This window comes from Macaca mulatta, chromosome 1 (genome assembly GCF_049350105.2).
Source record: "Macaca mulatta isolate MMU2019108-1 chromosome 1, T2T-MMU8v2.0, whole genome shotgun sequence".
In the NCBI taxonomy this organism is placed as follows: domain Eukaryota; kingdom Metazoa; phylum Chordata; class Mammalia; order Primates; family Cercopithecidae; genus Macaca; species Macaca mulatta.
In genome coordinates, this window is record NC_133406.1 from 219,822,809 (window position 1) to 219,843,456 (window position 20,648).

The following is a 20,648-nucleotide window of genomic DNA, read 5'->3' on the forward strand; positions in this document are numbered from 1 at the left end:
TCTACTAACAGCTATGGGCAACTTTTTACAGGCATTTGGGTACTGTATTGTGATGTTATTATTTATCAGGTTTTCCCATTAAACAGTGTAGTTAAGGCAAGGGAGTATTTTTTTTTTTTTTTTATTTTTGATACGGAATCTCACTTTGTTACCCAGGGTGGAGTGCAATAGTGTGATCTCGACTCACTGCAACCTCTGCTTCCCAGGTTCAAGCAATTCTCCTGCCTCAGCCTCCTGAGTAGCTGGGATTACAGGCATCCACCACCAGGCCTGGCTAATTTTCATATTTTTAGTAGAGATGGGATTTCACCATGTTGGTCAGGTTGGTCTCGAACCATGATCCACCTGCCTCGGCCTCCCAAAGTGCTGGGATTACAGGCATGAGCCACCATGCCCAACCTGTTGTTTTCTTTTTCTTTTTCTTTGACAAGGGAGTATGTTCTTTGTTTCTGTTTTCATAAGGGTCTGTCTATGCTAGGAATAAAGTAGATGCTATATTTATTATTAGAAGTCTTTCTAGTGAGAACAGGGAGCTCTGGCATGATTGATTATATGCTTGGGACCTGGGTGTGTTACATCATCCATATTAGTTATACATGAATTCATTCCCAGGCTTATTCTACAAATTGGGAGTCAGGGAAAATATATACACCATCAGGAGTAAGACCACATATGAGGACCGTAGTGTTATTAAATACCGACACACGGTCTCATATGTTTGCATCTTTATAGGTTAGCTTTTGCCAGGAGTAATAACTAACTTTTGATGAAAATATTCTATGTGGACTATTCATTTTTTACCTTGTTGAATTTTCTTTCTTTTTATTTTAATTTTTGAGACAGGGTTTCGCTCTTGTTGCCCAGGCTGGAGTTCAATGCCGCGATCTCTGTTCACTGCAACCTTCACCTCCCATGTTCAAGCGATTCTCCTGCCTCAGCCTCTCCCAAGTAGCTAGCATCACAGGCATGCGCCATCACACCCAGCTAATTTTGTATTTTTAGTAGAGATGGGGTTTCACCATGTTGGCCAGGCCCTTCTTGAATTCCTGACCTCAGGTGATCCACCTGCCTTGGCCTCCCAAAGTGCTGGGATTACAAGCGTGAACCACCACGCCTGGCCTACCCTGTTTAATTTTCACAGTCCTGCTGTGACTATGCAGGTGGTGTTCACCTCGTTGTATAGATGATGAAAATGGGTTTTACTATCTTCTGTTACAAAAGGCATTTGCATCTCATGAACGGAATTTGTAAATTTAGTGTATGTGGTGGGACGTATATCTTAGAATCTACAATAGTAACATGATGATGATGTTTTATGTGAAATTTATGTTTGTATTTAGGCAGATATAAAGTGGCACATCTGGTTTGAAAACCTAAAACAATTGTATTTTAAAATATTGCATATGTGTTTGAGATTGGTAGCTGTAAGAGAATAAAACAAACAAACAAACAAAACACTGCATAGTATTATATAAAAATACACTATAATATAGCAAAGCAATGCATTCATCAGCTGGCTTCACAAACAAATATAACTAAAGTCCCTTGCATGTACCCTCCACGATCACTTGCTTCTCTCTTTCACCAGAGATAACTGGTATCCTGAATTTGGGATTCATTAGCCCAATGTATTTCTGTTATTTTTATTTTTGTTTTTTTTTTTTTTTTTTGAGATGGAGTCTCATTCTGTCGTCCAGGCTGGAGTGCAGTGGTGCGGTCTCAGCTCACTGTGACTTCTGCCTCCCGGGCTCAAGTGATTCTCATGAATCAGCGTCCCGAGTAGCTGGGACTGCAGGTGTGCACCACCATGCCTGGCTAATTTTTGTATTTTTAGTAGAGATGGGAGTTTCACCATGTTGGCTAGGTTGGTCTCACACTCCTTACCTCATGTGATCCTCCCGCCTCAGCCCTCCAAAGTGTTGGGATTACAGGTGTGAGCCACCGCACCTGGCCAGCCCAATGTGTTTCTATATTTACTATATATGTATATCTGAGTTTTCTAGGTGTCTATTTTTATTTCAGCTGAAGAAGAAATCAGAATTATTGAATCTCAATTGACATGTTTGTATTTTTTCAGCCTGTAAGGTATTTTCTGAACTTAGTTCCAACATTGTATTTCTGGAGAGTTATTAAGTCATATTATGACTGAGATACAGGAATGTAAAGTTTGAAAGAGCTAATCTTAGTATTAATACCCAATATTTTGAGCTGTTAAGATTTTAATCTTATAAAGGGCAGGAATGGCCGGGCGCGGTGGCTCAAGCCTGTAATCCCAGCACTTTGGGAGGCCGAGACGGGCGGATCACGAGGTCAGGAGATCGAGACCATCCTGGCTAACACGGTGAAACCCCGTCTCTACTAAAAAAAAAATATAAAAAACTAGCCAGGCGAGGTGACGGGCACCTGTAGTCCCAGCTACTCGGGAGGCTGAGGCAGGAGAATGGCATAAACCCGGGAGGCGGAGCTTGCAGTGAGCTGAGATCCGGCCACTGCACTCTAGCCTGGGCGACAGAGCGAGACTCCGTCTCAAAAAAAAAAAAAAAAAAAAAAGCGGGGGGGAGCAGGAATAAGACCGTTTAAAATTATTTTGTTCAGTGAAGTAAAATTCTAATACGAGATTTATTAAATATGGTCTGTTTTACTGTATTTAGGCGTAAGCATAGAAGCAGCAAGTGACATTGAAATCCATGGTGTAAATCTTGTAAATCTTGGCAGTAAGTACAGTTCAATGACTGAGAACAGTGTGATGATGGTGACCTTTAAGCATCTGAATTCTGATGATACTTATCTATAAATGAGAATGACAGTACTTAGATTATTAGGATAATGGGGAGGACTAGAGTATATAAAGTGCCCTGAATCATCCTGGGTGCTCTCTTAGTATGCCACATATTTTTCAAACCTTAGTATTTGTGGCCTTTGAATTTACACAGTTGCTGTTATTAGCTTCATTTGTTAAGAGATAGTGTCTATGAGTGGAATATGACAGCTAGAAGCTACTCCTTTTAGATTTTCAACACTCTGGAAGGTAGGACTATGTTTCCTTCTTGATTGTTGCATCTTCACCCTCCTGTAGGGAGCCAGTGGTACTCCAAACCAATAGCCTAGACAACAGTCATTAAGAAAGAAGGCTTAGGCTGGGTGTGGTGGCTCACACCTGTAATCCCAGCACTTTGGGAGGCCGAGGTGGGCAGATCATGAGGTCAGGAGTTTGAGACCAGCCTGGCCAATATGGTGAAACCCCGTCTCTACTACAAAAATACAAAAATTAGCCGGGTGTGGTGGCGGGCGCCTGTAGTCCCAGCTACTGGGGAGGCTGAGGCAGGAGAATGGCATGAACGCAGGAGGCGGAGCTTGCAGTGAGCTGAGATCGTGCCGTTGCGCTCCAGCCTGGGTGACACAGCGAGACTCCGTCTCAAAAAACAAAAAAAAGAAAGAAGGCTTTGGAAGGCTTTGTGCTTGACCCCAGCCCTGTCTGTGAAGTGTAATCTTATTTAAATCTGGTACATTGTCATTTTTGTTTAATAGGATATTTTTCCATTTGAAACAAATTTAGTAAATATTCATAATGAAAAATTTGGGGCTGGGCGTGATGGCTCACACCTATAATCCCAGCACTTGGGGAGGCTGAGGTGGGTGGATTGCTTGAGCCCAGGAGTTCAAGACCAGCCTGGGCAACATGGTGAAATCCCCTTCTCTACTAAAAATACAAAAATTAGCTGGGCTTGGTGGTGTGCACCTGTAATTTTAGATACTCAGGAGACTGAGGTAGAGAATCTCTTGAACCTGGGAGGTGGAGGTTGCAGTGCGCCGAGATCACGCCACTGTACTCCAGCCTAGGTGACAGAGCGAGACCCCATCTCCAAAAAATAAAAAAAATAAAAAATAAAAAAAAAGGAAAATTTGAAAGTTTTCCTTTGAAAGCTGGGCATGGTAGCTCATGCCTGTACTTCTAGCATTTTGGGAGGCTGAGATGAGAGGATTGCTTGAGCCCAGGAGTTTGACACTAGCCTACACAACATAATGAGACCCCATCTTTACAAAAAAACACAAAATATGCTTGGTGTGGTGGCTTATGCCTGTGGTCCTAGCAGTAATACTTGGGAGGCTGAGGTGGGAGGATCAGTTGAGCCCAAGAAATCCAGGCTCTGGTAAGCACCACTGCACTTTAGCCTGGGTGACAGAGCAAGACTCTGTTTCAAAAACAAAAGCTATGAAGAGACAAACCCTAATTTCACTATTCAGAAAGAACCTTTTTTTTTAATTCAGCATTTTTTTCCTAGGCTTATTTAATTTTCTTTTGGTTGCTTTAACTAAAGCAACACAGTGCTCCTCCAGAGCCTTCCAAGCTATAGATGGGACAAGCAATATCAGAATTAACAGGGAGGATTTCTTTAGATGGTGTTTAGAAAAGCTAAACTTACATTGAATGTTAAGGAAAATGTTTGAGTCTCCCAGTTTTTAAACCTCATTTGAAGGACAAATATCACTTTGACTGTGTTTATTAAGTTTTGAGTAAAAATATCTAACAATATATTTACTTTGGTATGGAGAACATTATTTATATTAATGATACTGATCTTTATATTGCCTTCATTTTTGAAAAATATTTTTCCTGATATAAAATTCTGTGTTGACAAGTTTTTTTCTTTTTTTGATTATTAAAAAAAATGTTTTTTTTGAGACAGTGTCTCACTGTTTCCCAGGCTGGAGTGCAGTAGTACAATCATGGCTTACTATAGCCTTGACCTCCTAGGCTCAGATGATCCTCCCACCTCAGCCTCCCAAGTAGCTTGGACTACAGGTGCACATGACCACGCCTGGCAACGTTTTCAATTTCTTGTAGATTCCATGTTGCCCAGGCTGGTCTCAAACTCCTTGGCTCAAGCTGTCCTCCAGCCTCAGCTGCCAAAAGTGCTGGAATTACCAAGCTCGGCCACACTCTTTTAAAGTAGTGCAAATGTCATTGTTTTCTGACTTGTATTGCTTCTCACAAAGTCTGCTGTAATTCTTATCTGTTTACTTAAGTATATGTGTAATTTTTTGTTTTCTTCTTCTTGCTGCCTTCATGCTGTTTGACTTTGATGTTTCCAGGCTTGTGTGTTTGTTGGTTTGTTTTATATTTATCCTGCTTAGGATTTCTCTAAACTTCTTGGATCTGTGGTTTGGGATTTTAAATTTTTTTCTGGAAAATTCTAGCTCATTATCTCAAGTATTTCCTTTGTTTTAGTCTCTTTTTTCTTCTGTGAATCCAGTTATATGTATATTATACCATTTGATACTTTCCCACATTAGTGGAACCTCTTTTTCTTTTTTTTTTTTTGAGACGGAGTCTCGCTCTGTCACCCAGGCTGGAGTGCAGTGGCGGGATCTCAGCTCACTGCAAGCTCCACCTCCCAGGTTCACGCTATTCTCCGGCCTCAGCCTCCCGAGTAGCTGGGACTACAGTTGCCCGCTACCACGCCCGGCTAGTTTTTTGTATTTTTTTTAGTAGAGATGGGGTTTCACCGTGTTAGCCAGGATGGTCTCGATCTCCTGACCTCGTGATCCACCCTCCTCAGCCTCCTAAAGTGCTGGGATTACAGGCTTGAGCCACCATGCCCGGCCTCTTTTTCTTTTTCTTTTCCTCCCTATGTTGTAATTTGGGTAATTCCTATTGATGCATCTTCATGTATCTTTAAGTTAATTGACTTTTTTTTTTTTTTTGAGACAGAATCTCACTATGTCGCCCAGGCTGGAGTGCGGTGGCATGATTTTGGCTCACTGCAATCTCCATCTCCTGGGTTCAAGTGATTCTCGTGCCACAGCCTCTTGAGTAGCTGGGATTACAGGCGTGCACTGCCATGCCTGGCTAATTTTTGTATTTTTAGTAGAGATGGGGTTTTGCCATGTTGACCAGCCTGGTCTTAAACTCCTGATCTCAGGTGATTCACCCACCTTGACCTCCCAAAGTGCCGGGATTATAGGCGTGAGCCACCGTGCCCGGCCCAAGTTCATTGATTCTTTCATCAGTTGGGCCCAGTCTGCTGACATGGTATTTTTTATTTCTAGCACTTGCATTTAGCTTTTGAAATTATTTTCCATCTAAAAATAATTTTTCTTCCTGAAATTACCCATCTGTTCATGTATGTTTTCTCCTTTTTCGCTTTGTCCTTTAATATATACTAATCATAATTACAGAGAAATCCCTTTCTTCATTTTTCTAGCTTCTGTGTCATCTCTGAATCTTGTTGCATTAATTACTTTTTCCTCTTCATTACAGGTGGTTTTTTTTCTATATGTGGGTCTCCTAAGTTTTGATTAAGCGTTGAACATTGTATAGAACAGTAGAGACTGAGATAAGTAACATTTATGTTTGGAAATGGGCATGCCTCTTCTTCCTTCAGGCCTTTAGCGTAAGGTATTGGGTGCTTAGTTGAGCTAGCTAGCTCATGCCTGTAATCCCAGCATTTTGGGAGGCCAAGGCGGGTGGATCACTTGAGGTTAGGTGTTCGAGACCACCCTGGCCAACAGGGTGTCTTTTCCTGCCACCCACTTCCCTTTTTATTTTAACCTTAATGCCAGTAAATTTTAAGACAAATTTTTGGCCCAAATGCTCTGATCTATTAATACTTTTTTTTTTTTTTTTTTTTTTTTTTGAGACAGTCTTGCTCTGTTGCCGGGCTGGAATGCAGTGGTGTGATCTTGGCTCACTGTAACCTTCACCTCCTGGGTTCAAGCGATTCTTGTGTCTCAGCCTCCTGAGTAGCTGGGACTACAGGTGCGTGTCACCACAGCCAGCTAATTTTTTGTATTTTTAGTAGAGACAGGATTTTGCCGTGTTGGCCAGGCTGGTGTTGAACTCCTGGCCTCAAGTGATCTGCTCACCTCAGCCTCCCAAAGTGCTTGGATTACAGGCATGAGCCACTGCACCTGGCCTCTGATTTACTTTAGTTTAGGTATCGAAGGCATCACTTCTTTCTTTTTTGGATGAACCGTTTTTTCCACAGTGTTATGTCTTGTGTTATTTAAGCCTACCACTGTCTCAGAGTCATGTGGACTAGGGCCGATTAAGAAAATTGGAGATCCTTTCGCGACTAGGTAGATGTCTTACAACTTTTAAATATTTTGATAATTTACCATTAAGAGAGGATGGCAATGATAATGAAGACACAAGACGAAAAGGTTGGCCATCAAGTTGTATAGCAGTTTTCCAGAGGCTTTTACTTTTTATTGGGGTTGGATTATATTGCCCTTTCGTTCATGTTGCAACCATGTAATTTTGCCTCAGTACATGATTTTAACTTGTCTCTAGCTTCTGTAGACATCATGATTCCTGTCTTGCTTGAATCTGAATCTGTATAGCTTGAAAAAACATTATTACTAGTATAAGTGCAATTACACATCATCCATATGTGTAATACAGACTGGCAAGACTAAGACCCCAGCTGATATGTTAAATGCATTGGAAAGGAGTTTTTCACACATTTAAATTGTGTTTTCTTACATGAAAGTGCTCAATATTATTGGTTTGGGCTATAATAATTGAATCACAGTTGAACTTGAATTCACCCAAACTGAAAAACATCTCGTTTGACCTGTTCTGTATCAGTGTGCTAACTGCTGAAGATATTAAAACATTAGGTGTGTGAAAGCATATTAAATAAGGAGATGTTTATTTAAAAAACATGAAGTTTGAATTTGCAGCTAATTTTCCAGTTTATGACATGCAGAAAAAGTAATTCTTTTCTCTCACCTTGTAATTTATAAAAATCAACAGAAAAATAAGTTACATGGCTTGAATTAGTCATTTAGGTTTTTGGTTTTCCAATATATGGGAGGATAGAAATTATTTGACTTCTTGCTTCTGTTTACATGATTTTGCTGTTGGTAATTGCAATTTATTCTTTGGTATAAAGGAGTTTTCATATTTTGAAAATTGTCCATCTAAGGGTAAGCATGGTATGAATGTAATGTTGTAGAAATACTATATTGAGAGCTCATCTAAACTATTTCAAATTCAAATGTGTCGTTGTTTAAGCAGAGTTCTCTCTAGTCCTAACCCAGGAAGTCGAGACTGTAGAGAGTCATGATCATGCCACTGCACTCCAGCCTGGGTGACAGAGCGAGACCTTGTCTCAAAAAACACCCCAAAAACCATTTTACAGGTTAGGAAACTAAACTTGTTGGTCTGACTTAAGTTTATGCTTCACACTTAGGAAGCTAGTAAAAAGTAAAAAGGAAGGTAAAGTTCATACTCGTGCTCTTATACTGAGATGCGTATTAAGTAATGTGAGTTGAGATTCATATTCAGTGCCATAGTCTTTTTTTTAACCCCATCATCAACTGGGATATGCATATTTAAAACTGGTATCTTTGATCTATTAGGACATATTTACTGGAGACTGTATGTATTTGTATAATAGTACTTTTTTTTTTTTTTTTTTTTTTTGAGATGGAGTCTCACTCTGTTGTCCAGGCTGTAATGATCTCAGCTCGCTGCAGCCATTGCCTCCTGGGTTCAAGTTATTCTCCTGCCTCCTGCTTGAGTAGCTGGGATTATAGGCATGAACCACCATGCCCGACTAAGTTTTGTATTTTTAGTAGAGACGAGGTTTCACCACATTAGCCAGGCTGGTCAGGCTTCCAAAGTGCTGGGATTACTGGCGTGAGCCACCATGCCTGGACATAGATTTTTATTTGTTGATTTTTTTTCGTCAGGACATGGAGTGCTATTGCTAGTTTATGATTTGACCTAGTTTTGCTTACAAAGGAGTGATTACTCAATTGGAACAGACTTAATGATGTATAATTGAGAGGAAATGGAAGAAAAGAAGATGGACTGGATTGATAAATTGTAAGTTTATAGATTATGTAACTTGTCAAAAGTGACAGCATCATTTATCAAGTATGTATGTTTTAATTTTCTGCATAGTATGAAAATAAATGCTAAAAACGATCTTTGCAGATGGAATATTAGGCCACATTCTTAAGAATTTGGTATATTTATTTTCTGTTTTATAACTTTTACCAGCAGTCTTCATCATATGTTTTCATAATTGTGAATAAGACCCATATTTTAGAAATTTTCTTATACCTCTAGAGCTGACATTTTAGATAATTTTAGAACAATCACAATGATTAATTTTAGAAAATTTTTAAGAGCCGTTAAATCGATAAAAGTGTATGTGTAAAGATGCATAAGAAACTCGATAGTGGTTACTTTTGAAAGAAAAAGATTGGATGATGGAAGATACTTTCTACCTTACATCCTTGTATCCTAGTCCTTTCTCTTTTATAGCCTCTGTACTATATAAATGTTTTTCTTTAACAGTAATTCAGTGATACTTAAAAAAAGTTAGAGTTAATAGCACAGGCCATTTGCAGATCTACAGGTTATGGTTATATCTATAGTTTCTTTGTCCTTTTTCAAATTACATAATATTTACTTTTTGTTTGCCAAATAAAGTTAACTTATATTCTTTGCATATCTTTTTCCTTTTATTCTCACTGAAGTACCATTTTCTTTCACTAGTCAGCATGATTTCCAGAAAATATAGTGGCCCTTTGGGACTACATTATTCATTTGCAAATCATGACCCAGGAAAGGTTGCAAACTGTACATGAATTTGGCATTTTATTCTCTATAGTCATTTTATAAAGGAAATTTAGCTATGTTACCTTCAATAGATTACTTTATTTCTCAAGTCTTTTTTTTTTTCTTTTCTTTTTTTTTCTTTTTTTTTTTTTGAGACGGAGTCTCTCACTCTGTCACCCAGGATGGAGTGCAGTGGCCGGATCTCGGCTCACTGCAAGCTCCGCCTCCCAGGTTTACACGATTTTCCTGCCCTCAGCCTCCCCAGTAGCTGGGACTACAGGAGCCCACCACCTCGCCCGGCTAGTCTTTTTATTTTTTATTTTTTAGTAGAGACAGGGTTTCACCATGTTAGCCAGGATGGTCTCGATCTCCTGACCTCGTAATCCACCCGTCTCGGCCTCCCAAACTGCTGGGATTACAGGCTTGAGTCACCGTGCCCGGCATTTTTTTTCCTTTTTATTTAGTCAGACTTTAATTTCATAAGATTATCTCCCAGGACTCTTTCAAATCTCATTCTGTAAGCATTTCATACCCATTTCAACTCAAAAGATGGCATTCAGTAGTTCTGTTTTTGTTTTTTTTTTTTTTTTGAGACAGAGTCTCGCTGTGTCTCCCAGGCTGGAGTGCAGTGGCCAGATCTCAGTTTACTGCAAGCTCCGCCTCCCGGGTTCACGCCATTCTCCTGCCTCAGCCTCCCAAGTAGCTGGGACTATAGGCGCCCGCCACCACGCCCAGCTAATTTTTTGTATTTTTAGTAGAGACGGGGTTTCACCGTGTTAGCCAGGATGGTCTCGATCTCCTGACCTCGTGATCCACCCTCTCAGCCTCCTAAAGTGCTGAGATTACAGGCGTGAGCCACCACGCCCGGCCTAGTAGTTCTTAAAGTAGTGTTACAAACAAAATTTCTTGAACTAGATGGACTTCAGAATAATCTGTAATTATTAAAATGCATTTTTTTGCAATCTAATTTGTCTTACAAGCGAATTCTAATGTAGCTCTTCATAAAGTCAGCCATATACTACTTAAAATCTTAGTCATGGAGTTGGATTTTTAAAAGAAAATTTCCAGAAATGAAGATATATTAACTTCATATATATGTATTTTTTAAAGAAAATAAACATTTCTTCTCTCTTTTTTTTTTTTTTTTTTTTAATAGAGGTTGGTTCTCAGTATGTTGCCTCGGCTGGAGTGTGGTGGCTATTCATTGGTATGATTCTGATGCACCTATAGCGGGGAGTATAGGCATGTGCCACTGTGCCCAGCTCTCAGCATTTCTATTTCTTTGTTTTATTTTGAGACGTAGTCTTGCTCTGTCACGCAGGCTGGAGTGCGGTGGTGCGATCTTGCCTCACTGTAACCGTTGCCTCCCAAATACGAGTGATTCTCCTTCCTCAGCCTCCCAAGTAGCTGGGATTACAGGCACCTGCCACCACACCCAGATGATTTTTGTATTTTTAGTAGAGACGGGGTTGTACCATGTTGGCCAGGCTGGTCTTGAACTCCTGACCTTAGTGATCTGCCCGCCTCCGCCTCCGCCTCCCAAAGTCTTGGGATTACAGGTGTGAGCCACTGCGCCGGGCCCAACATTTCTATATCTAATCTTAATACTAGAGAATGAGTCTTTTTTTCTTTGTTTAGAACCTGAAAGGAAGTGATGTCTTAGGCTACCTGTAGCTTCGCAGATAATTACACGGTGGGTTATCAACCAAAGCTAATTAAACTATGACAGTTTCTTTCATTAATTGCATTTTAGTTGGTTCAGTTATGGCAATGAGGAAAATAGTTATGATCCACACCCTGAGGGTTTATTGTGTTCAAAGTGTTGTATACTGAAATATGGAGATGTCTGGTTATGAATGTGTATTACTTGTTCATATGTGAAGTACTTAATGAGACAGTGAACTGTTAACTTCATAGAGAACTGCATTTGGTTATGCGGCCTTTGAAAAATGGACAAAATCATGAAATTTCTTAATAACTTTGCTAATGTCTTCTCAAATAGAAGGAGTGGGATTATCTTTGCTGGAGTCCAAATTGTAAGCCAAAAGACTGTGTCCTCTGTGGATTTCTCAGTGAACTAGTTTGCAGGGGCCAATGTGAAATAAAAATGCAATTCCTGGAATTTGGTTTAAGAGTAAAGTGAAATGTGGTATAAGTAGGGTACACAAGTCCTTTTTTTGGCTGGTCTGTGTTGAACAAAGACCTAGTAGCTGCATGCTTGGAAAACTTTCCTGTGTTCGTGCAGTCTTCGTCCTTATTGTAGCCAGGCAGCTGAGGAGATATCCCCTAAAGAGGCAGAACTCCCCATCCTCCCTGTTCTCCTGCTTTAAATTTTTTTTTTTTTTTACACTATATACTGGGACAGTGAAAGGCCTTCCATTGACCAGAAAGACAAAGAGTGCTTTCATACTCAGGGTTTAGCCATACCCAGTGTACAGGGCTTTTGTTAGGGCTTGCACTAGTCGTTTCTCTCTTACCTCCCTCAGTCTTATTATTCATACTTTGCAGCAGCAACTATATCGTTTTGAAAATTTTACTTCCTAATTTAAAAATAAATAGTTGCAACAGAAAAATTCAGTTTTTTATAATGAACAATGCAAAGCAAAGCTTTTCTTGTGTTTATTTGGATAAAGAAGGTACACTGTTATAGCTGAGTGCCACACTGCAGCATTTGGTTTTGTTGGAATTACTGTGTCATTTAAAAAGTACAGTCAAAATAAATATTATTTTTTTGTGTGTGACTGTATCTCATCTAACTCATTGTTGGTGCTTGATACTCATTCATGAAATACAAGAATCTTTTACCAGTGCCAGGTGATTTTGAAATTACTTCATATTTTTATGTTTTATTAGATAAGATGAAGAGGAGAGTTTAGACAATTATGTGGATAATTTAAAAATGCCTTTAGCCTCAGTCCAGATTGACATATCTCCTTAAGATAAACCTTGTAGTATTGTCTTTGTCTTTCACCTTTCTTGTATAGAAGTACACCATTAAGATGAAATAAAAAAGTTATTATTTAATAGATGTTACATTTGGATAGGTAGGCTTTATCAGATAGAGCCGGACTATATTTTACAATTTTATTTCCAATTTGCAATACCCAAGAATTCTCTTTCATTTTTTATGCAAGTGATTAATCTTTTAATGAAATGTTTAATGCATATGGAAAATTATAAAAATAATACAACAGATGCTTGTGTGCCTGCCACCTAGCTTTGTTGTACTTGCATGTGTTTTTTTTTTGAGAAGGAGTCTCGCTCTGTCGCCCAGGCTGAAGTACGGTGGTGGGATCTTGGCTCACTGCAACCTCCGCCTCCTGGGTTCAAGCAATTCTCCTGCCTCAGCCTCCTGAGTAGCTGGGATTATAGGCGTCCGCCACCACGCCCAGCTAATTTTTGTATTTTTGGTAGAGACAGGGTTTCACTTTGTTTGTCAGGTTGGTCTCGAACTCCTGACCTCGTGATCCGCCCCCCTGAGCCTCCCAAAGTGCTGGGATTACAGGCGTGAGCCACTTGTATTTGGATTTTTAAACGAGATTTTGGAGGATTTTGTTGATCCTAATATCTGAATCTGTGTCTTATTTATGATTATTTTATTTTCTCATTTGTCTCAAATTTCCCTCCTAGACAAGTCATTTGTTAAGATAAACCTAGTGAGTGCTCTTGATTACCCTTGATGTTACATGGTTTCTGGTTGGAAAGTATCAAATAGAACTTTCAAAATTATGTTTAACAATCTCAATATTAAACAAGCTGATACACTAAATTTTTAGATACTAAAGCTTGGTTGTCACATATTCGAAGAAGGGAATATAATGTATTACACATAGTGAAAATTTATGTGTATATAAATTTTACTGTTATATATTATATAGACTGTTGTACAAATACAGGGTTGAAGTCGGAGAGAAATTTTCTGTTATTCTGTCATTAATTCAGCTGCTATTAAAGTATTGTACCTCATTTTGACCTTTATTATTAGATGATTGCTCTTAGAGGTCATAATAGTAGCAGTGGTTTGTGGTATGCCTACAATATACAAGGCACTGGGTATCCTTTAAATTGTCTGGGCACAGTGGCTCACACCTGTAATTGTAGCACTTTGGGAGGCTGAGGCAAGAGGATTGGTTAAGGCCAGGAGTTCTAGACCAACCTGGGTAACATGATGAGACTCCTGTCTCTGCAAAAACAAAAACAAAAACAAAAAAATGAATTAGCTGGGCATGGTGGGTCCCTACCTGTATATTCCTAGATACCTGGGAGACTGAGGCAGGAGGACTGTTTGAGCCCAGGAGTTCACGGGTGCAGTAAGCTATGATCATGCCATTGCATTCTGCCTGGGCAGCAGAGTGGGACCCTGTTTCTTTAAAAACAACAACAACAACAAATTATTCTAATGAATCATCTTATTTAACTCTATATCAGCTCTCTGAAGTAGTACATGTTTTTTTTTTTTTCTCCCTTCATTTTGCAGGTGAAGAAACAATCTTACAGACACATCTCACTTTATTTCACCTCAGTCTGTTGCACTTCACATTACTTTTTTGTTTGTTGGTTTCCTAACAAATTTAAGGTTTGTGGCAGCTGAATGAAGCAAAGCTTTCGGCATCATTTTTAACAGCATGTGCCCACTTCGTGTCTCTTTATAATTATTTTTAGTGATCTTTGATCTTACTATTATAATTGTTTTGAGGTGCCATGCTCATGTAATATGGCAAATGTAATAAAAAATACTGTGTGCTGATTGTTCCACTGAAAGGCCATTCCCCTCTCTCCCCATGGGCCTTGCTCTTTTCTGAGATATGACAATATTGAAATTAGGCCAGTAACCCTGCGGTGTCCTCTAAGGGTCATGTGAAAGGAAGAGTTACATGTCTCACTTTAAATCAATAGCTAGAAATGATTCAGCTTTGCAAGGAAGGTGTTAGCCAAGTTGTGAATGCAAAGGAAAAGTTCTTGAAGGAAATTAAAAGTGCTGCTCCAGTGAACACATAAGATTATAGTAAGATTTTTTTTTTGCCCTTATTTTGTATACATTTTCACCAATTGTGAAAATGTAAACTGTAATTGTAAATAAAGAAACATGTTTTTTTTCCCGTAGAGATGGGATCTCACCATGTTGCCCAGGTTGGTCTAGAACTCCTGGACTTAAGTGGTCCTCTTGCCTCAGCCTCTCAAAATGCTAGGATTACAGGCGTAAGCAAAGTGACTTGCACAATTGATTTGTTGCTGGCACCTTAGCACAAATCAAGGTAGTGGTACCAAACCATGCTAATAGTAACGATTGGGTTTTTCCCCAACATGCACACTCAAACAAACAAACAAAACAGCAGTTTTACTTTTCATTTAATATCTTTGATGAAACAGCAAAAAAATTTTTTTTATTAATTCTTGGCCTTTGAATATACATCTTCTTAATATTCTGTGTGATAAAATGGGAAGTACACATACAGCAGTTCTGTTGCATAATTGTCCAATAGTGGTCTTAATGAATAACACTTGTGTGAGTGAGTGGCAAGCCCAAATAGCGGCTTCTTTCAGGCATCACCATTTTGAAATGATAAACTGGTTATTTCTGCTTGGATATTTTCCAGACAAATTATCAAAAATAGATGATTGTGCTTGTGATTTCAAGGAAAACTGTTGCCAATGGTAAAATTACAGCTTTGAAGGGCCGGGCACGGTGGCTCATGCCTGTAATCCCAGTACTCTGGGAGGCCAAGGTGGGTGGATCACGAGGTGAGGAGATCGAGACTATCCTGGCGAACATGGTGAAACCCTGTCTCTACTAAAAATACAAAGAGTAGCTGGGCATGGTGGCACGCACCTGTAGTCCCAGCTACTCGTGAGACTGAGGCAGGAGAATGGCTTGAACCCGGGAGGTGGAGGTTTCAGTGAGCCAAGATCACGCCACTGCACTCCAGCCTGGCGAGAGAGTGAGACTCCGTCTCAAGAAAAACAAAACAAAACAAAACAAAACAAAATTACAGCTTTCAAGTGAAAATTAGAATTTTAGACACTTGAATCCACCGCCATGAACTTGACAACTTTCCAATACTTAATAGACTTTTCTGATGATATCAGTAGAGATATGAACAGATAAAGTTAAAAAAAAATTGAGGCAGGATGTCACTGTGTCACTCTGGCTGGAGTGTAGTGGTGCAATCATGGCTCACTACAGCCTCAACCTCCTGGACTCAGGTATTCTTCCCACTTCAGCCTCCCAAATAGCTGGGAATACAGGCATGTGCCACCACATCCAGCTAATTTTTTGTAATTTTTGAAGAGATTGGGTTTTGCCATGTTGCCCAGGATAGTCTCAAACTCTTGGTTCAAGGGATCCTCCCGCCTCAGCCTCTCAAAGTACTGGGATTCCAAGTCATGAGCCACTTTCCCTGGCCCAGATAAGATTTTTGATACTGTACAATGAAATGTGTCAAGGAAGTCCTGTATAACAGTGCACCAATATTTTCCGGGTGACCAATGCATGATGTTACAAAATCATGGACAGGTGAAAGATACATTTAAAATTCAGTATTGACCAGTTGATTTTAGTGTAACAGCATATGAAAAGTTCATTCATTTGGTTTTAGATTAGAACTTAATCTAATTTAGATTAGCACCTAAGTCTTAAAAACTATCACTCATTGAATTTTGGTGTAATGAAAAAAAAATGCCCAGTATTTAGGAAACAGTATTAAAATACTCATCCTTTTTTTCTGGTGTGAGACCAGGTTTTTTCCACAGACTTCAAAATAACATGTAACAGATTAAATGCAGAAGCACATCTAAGAATTCATTCTTCTGTCTGAATCCATTTGATAGAATTAAAAAGAAAATCATTCAGCCTAAGAAAGCCTATTAAAAAAAAAAGAAAATAATTCAGCTGGTCTACCATTAAACCAGACATGAAAGTGATTTGCAAAAAATGTACAGTGCGGCTGGGCGCGGTAGCTCAAGCCTGTAATCCCAGCACTTTGAGAGGTCGAGACGGGCGGATCATGAGGTCAGGAGATCGAGACCATCCTGGCTAACACGGTGAAACCCTGTCTCTACTAAAAAATACAAAAAACCAGCCGGGTGAGGTGGCGGGCACCTGTAGTCCCAGCTACTCGGGAGGCTGAGGCAGGAGAATGGCGTCAACCCGGGAGGCGGAGCTTGCAGTGTGCTGAGATCCGGCTACTGCACTCCAGCCCGGGCGACAGAGCAAGACTCCGTCTCAAAAAAAAAAAAAAAAAAAAAAAAGTACAGTGCTACTCTTCTCCCTTCATTAAAAAAAAATTACATGACTCTTTTTTTTGATACAGGGTCTCACTTTGTCAGCCGGGCTGGAGTACAGTGGCTCAATCATAGCTCACTGCAGCTTCGACTCCTGGGCTCAAGCCATTCTCCTACCTCAGCCTCCTTAGTAGCTGAGACTACAGGTGCACGCCACCATGCTCAGCTTATATGGCTATCCTTAAAAATTAAAAAAACATTACTTAGGCCAGGCCAAGGAGGGAAGATTACTTGAGCCTGGGACGCGGAGATTGCAATGAGCCAAGATTGCACCATTGCACTCCACCCTGGGTGACAGAGCGAGACTCTGTCTCAAAACAAGCATTACTTACGATAACATATAGTTGGCTTATTATTATCCTAGAATAAGTTAATATTTAATTTTTTTTTAGTTTTAACTTCTAATTTGGCAAATATAGGTGGAAGTAACCTGTTTAAGCAAAAGCTGTTTATGTTGCTTGATAATTTTTAGATGTAAAGGGATTCTAAGACCATAAAGTTTAGATACACTGAATTAGGCCACTCCCAACAATTAAAGCTGTTGTTGCTTAGACTTGATTATTTTAATGAGGCAGTTAAATAAAGAGAGAAATAAACTTTTTCTGTTGTAACTTATTTAGTTGCTGTAATTATTAGGGATTATATCAAGCATATCACATACATTATTTAATTTTCACTGCAACTATATGAAGTGTAAGGGCTATTAATCTTGCTGTTTACATATAGGAAAATTGGGGCTCAGAAAATAATGTGTCTCCACCACAAGTAGTAAGTGGTGGAGTCAGAATATGAATTAGGAACTTGACACCAGAGTTCACGTTTGTAATCACATAACGTGTTTGCCATAATGGCCTGCTTTTATTTTAGATTTAATGTCATTGTTAGCAAATGTATCTAAGATGACATCTACTTAAAATATTACCATAATTCTGTGAGACATCTGCTATCATTTATGAGGAAACTGAGGTTCGGGGAGATGAAGTGACTTTCCCATTTTAGAAAGTACAGGGATCAAGATTCAAAGTAAGATCATCTTTTTTCTTTTTTTTTATTTTTGAGACTGAGTCTCTTGCTGTCCCCTAGGCTGGAGAGCAGTGGCGCCATCTTGGCTCACTGCAACCTGCACCTCCAGGTTTCAAGCGATTCTCCTGCCTCAGCCTCCTGAGTAGCTGGGACTAACGGCATGCACCACCACGCCCGACTAATTTTTATTTTTGGGACAGAGTTTCACTCTTGTTGCCCAGGCTGGAGTGCAATGGCGCGATCTTGGCTCACCACAACCTCTTCCTTTTGGGTTCAAACGATTCTCCTCCCTCAGCCTCCTGAGTAGCTGGGATTATAGGCATGCGCCATCACGCCCAGCTAATTTTGTATTTTTACAAGAGACGGGGTTTCTCTATGTTGGTCAGGCTGGTCTCTAACTCCCGACCTTAGGTGATCCACCTGCCTTGGCCTCCCAAAGTGCTGGGATTACAGGTGTGAGCCACCGTGCCCAGCCAGTAAGACCTTATTTTTTCTGCAAGTGAACACTTTTCATTTTATCTGCTGTCTCCCAAGTAACATGAGTGGATGGGGAAAAATGGAGGAGTCAGCACTTACTTTTCTACCCATTTTTTCCCCTGCCCCTTTTTCTGCATGCGTTGGGTATCTCCCCTGAACATGGGTCATTTGAGTGGTTGTTACCTCTCTTAGCTGACTGATCTGTGATGACTGTAGCTGGATAGGCTGGCTAGAAGAGAGGCAGGATTTCGATTTAGTACTTTGATTTGATGTTTGAGGCAATGTTTATACTCTTGTGGGAGATGCTGGTTTGGCGCTGGTGGCATGTCGTTTTTTTCCAGTCTTCACATAAGAAAATGATCCTTTTGGTCATTCAGACCAAGACTTGTTAATAATCCCTGCCTTCAAATCTTTTACCAGTATAGAAAAAGGGCAGGTAGCTTTGGGTTCAAATCAGCTTTGGAACTAATTTGCTTCTGTGGATTCTTCAACCATTCATCCTTCAGAAAGCGTATGTGTTCTAAAAATTAGCTAGGCGTGGTGGCGGGTGCCTGTAATCTTAACACTTTGGGAGGCTGAGGTGACTGGATCATCTGAGGTTAGGAGTTCGAGATCAGCCTGACCAACATGGAAAATCCTGTCTGTACTAAAAATACAAAAATTAGCTGGGCGTGGTGGTGCGTGCCTATAATCCCAGCTGCTTGGGAGGCTGAGGCAGGAGAATTCCTTGAAGCCGGGAGGCAGAGGTTGCAGTGAGTTTGAGATCATGCCATTGCACTCCAGCCTGGGAGACAAGAGCAAGACTGTGTCAAAAAAAAAAAAAAAAAAGTCTGTGTTCTAGTTGGAGAAAAGATGTTAACATAAGAAATAACATCATTTACTGAACACCTGTTATGTACTACATTTTTTATAAGGATTATTTCATTTAATCCCTACAACATTCTTTGTACAGCATTTCATTATTTCATGTTTCCTTTTACAAATAAATAGATAACTGAGGCTAAGTGAAAGGAAGCCCATGTGATCTTTCTTTAAATTCTTTTAGAGACAGTGTCTTGGTCTGTCACCCAGGCTGGAATGCAGTGTCACCATCATAGGTCACTACAGCCTCAAACCCCCAGGCTCAAGTGATTGATTCTCTTGCCTCACCATTCTGACTAGTTAGGACTACAAGTGCATATCACTATGCCCAGCTAAATTTTGTATTTTTGGTAGAGATGAGGTTTTGCCATGTTGGCCAGTCTGGTCTGGAACTCCTGACCTCAAATGATCCACCTGCCTCGACCTCCCCAAGTGCTGGGATTCCAGGCGTGAGCCACCCTGCCTGGCAGAGACTGGCATTTTGATTAATTAATTAATTTATTTTGAGACGGAGTCTTGCTCTGTCGCTCAGACAGGAGTGTAGTGGCGTGATCTCGGCTCACTGCAACCTGCGCCTCCTGGGTTCAAACAATTCTCCTGCCTCAGCCTACAGAGTAGCTGGGATTACAGGTGTGCGCCACCATGCCCAGCTAATTTTTTTGTATTTTTAGTAGAGACAAGGTTTCGCCATATTGACCAGGGTGGTCTCGAACTCCTGACCTTGTGATCCACCTGCCTAGGCCTCCCAAAGTGCTGGGATTACAGGGGTGAGCAACCATACCCTGCAGGGACTGGTAGTTTTTATTTAGGGAAGGTTTCATGGTGTGGAGTATAAAAATAGGTTTAGTTGGAGGGATCCCATGTATGGTGGTAATTGAATCACAGGGTCTGTACTTGGAGGTAAAAAATAACATTTGATGTTCATTGATGACTATAATGTTCATGAAGATTGGTCTGATAATATTGTGCTGTATGAATTTAAGTGGAAGAGATTCCAGTCAGGAAAGTCCAAGCAGCTACTGCAGATAGAGAGGCTACAAGAGAAGAAATAAATATCTGAGTTGTAGTGGTGGCCATGGGCTTGGGAAATGGAAGATGAGGGTGGCTTTTAGAAAAATTTTACAAGAGGTATAGAGAGGAAATTGAATGAATTTGAGGGCTAAAATTGTATACTAGCAATTAGCTTGCATATTAGTTAATAATTGGACTGTTGTATTAGGTAATTTTAAGAACTATACAATTGATAAACCAACCGTATGTTAACATTTTTTATTTTAGAAAATAGTCATATATATTTTTTTAATTTAGGGAAAAATGGTATTGTTTTACAGTGTTTGCAAACCTCATTAATATCTTGTGTAATAGAAGACTGGCTGAATTCTTACATGTAGCACAAAGACCAATTTTACCCAGTAGGATTTTTTTTCTT

At 39.9% G+C, this 20,648-nt stretch overlaps 1 protein-coding gene and 1 long non-coding RNA gene across 32 annotated transcripts in view; both read left to right on the top strand.

Moving 5' to 3' along the window:
- EIF4G3 (eukaryotic translation initiation factor 4 gamma 3) overlaps window positions 1-20,648 on the top strand; it is a 375,758-nt gene that overhangs the window by 50,537 nt on the left and 304,573 nt on the right. The window lies entirely within an intron of this gene.
- Window positions 1,079-8,133, top strand: LOC144335693 (uncharacterized). The gene is made up of 2 exons (XR_013406753.1): window positions 1,079-2,253; window positions 6,990-8,133. It is a non-coding gene; the product is annotated as an uncharacterized LOC144335693 (long non-coding RNA).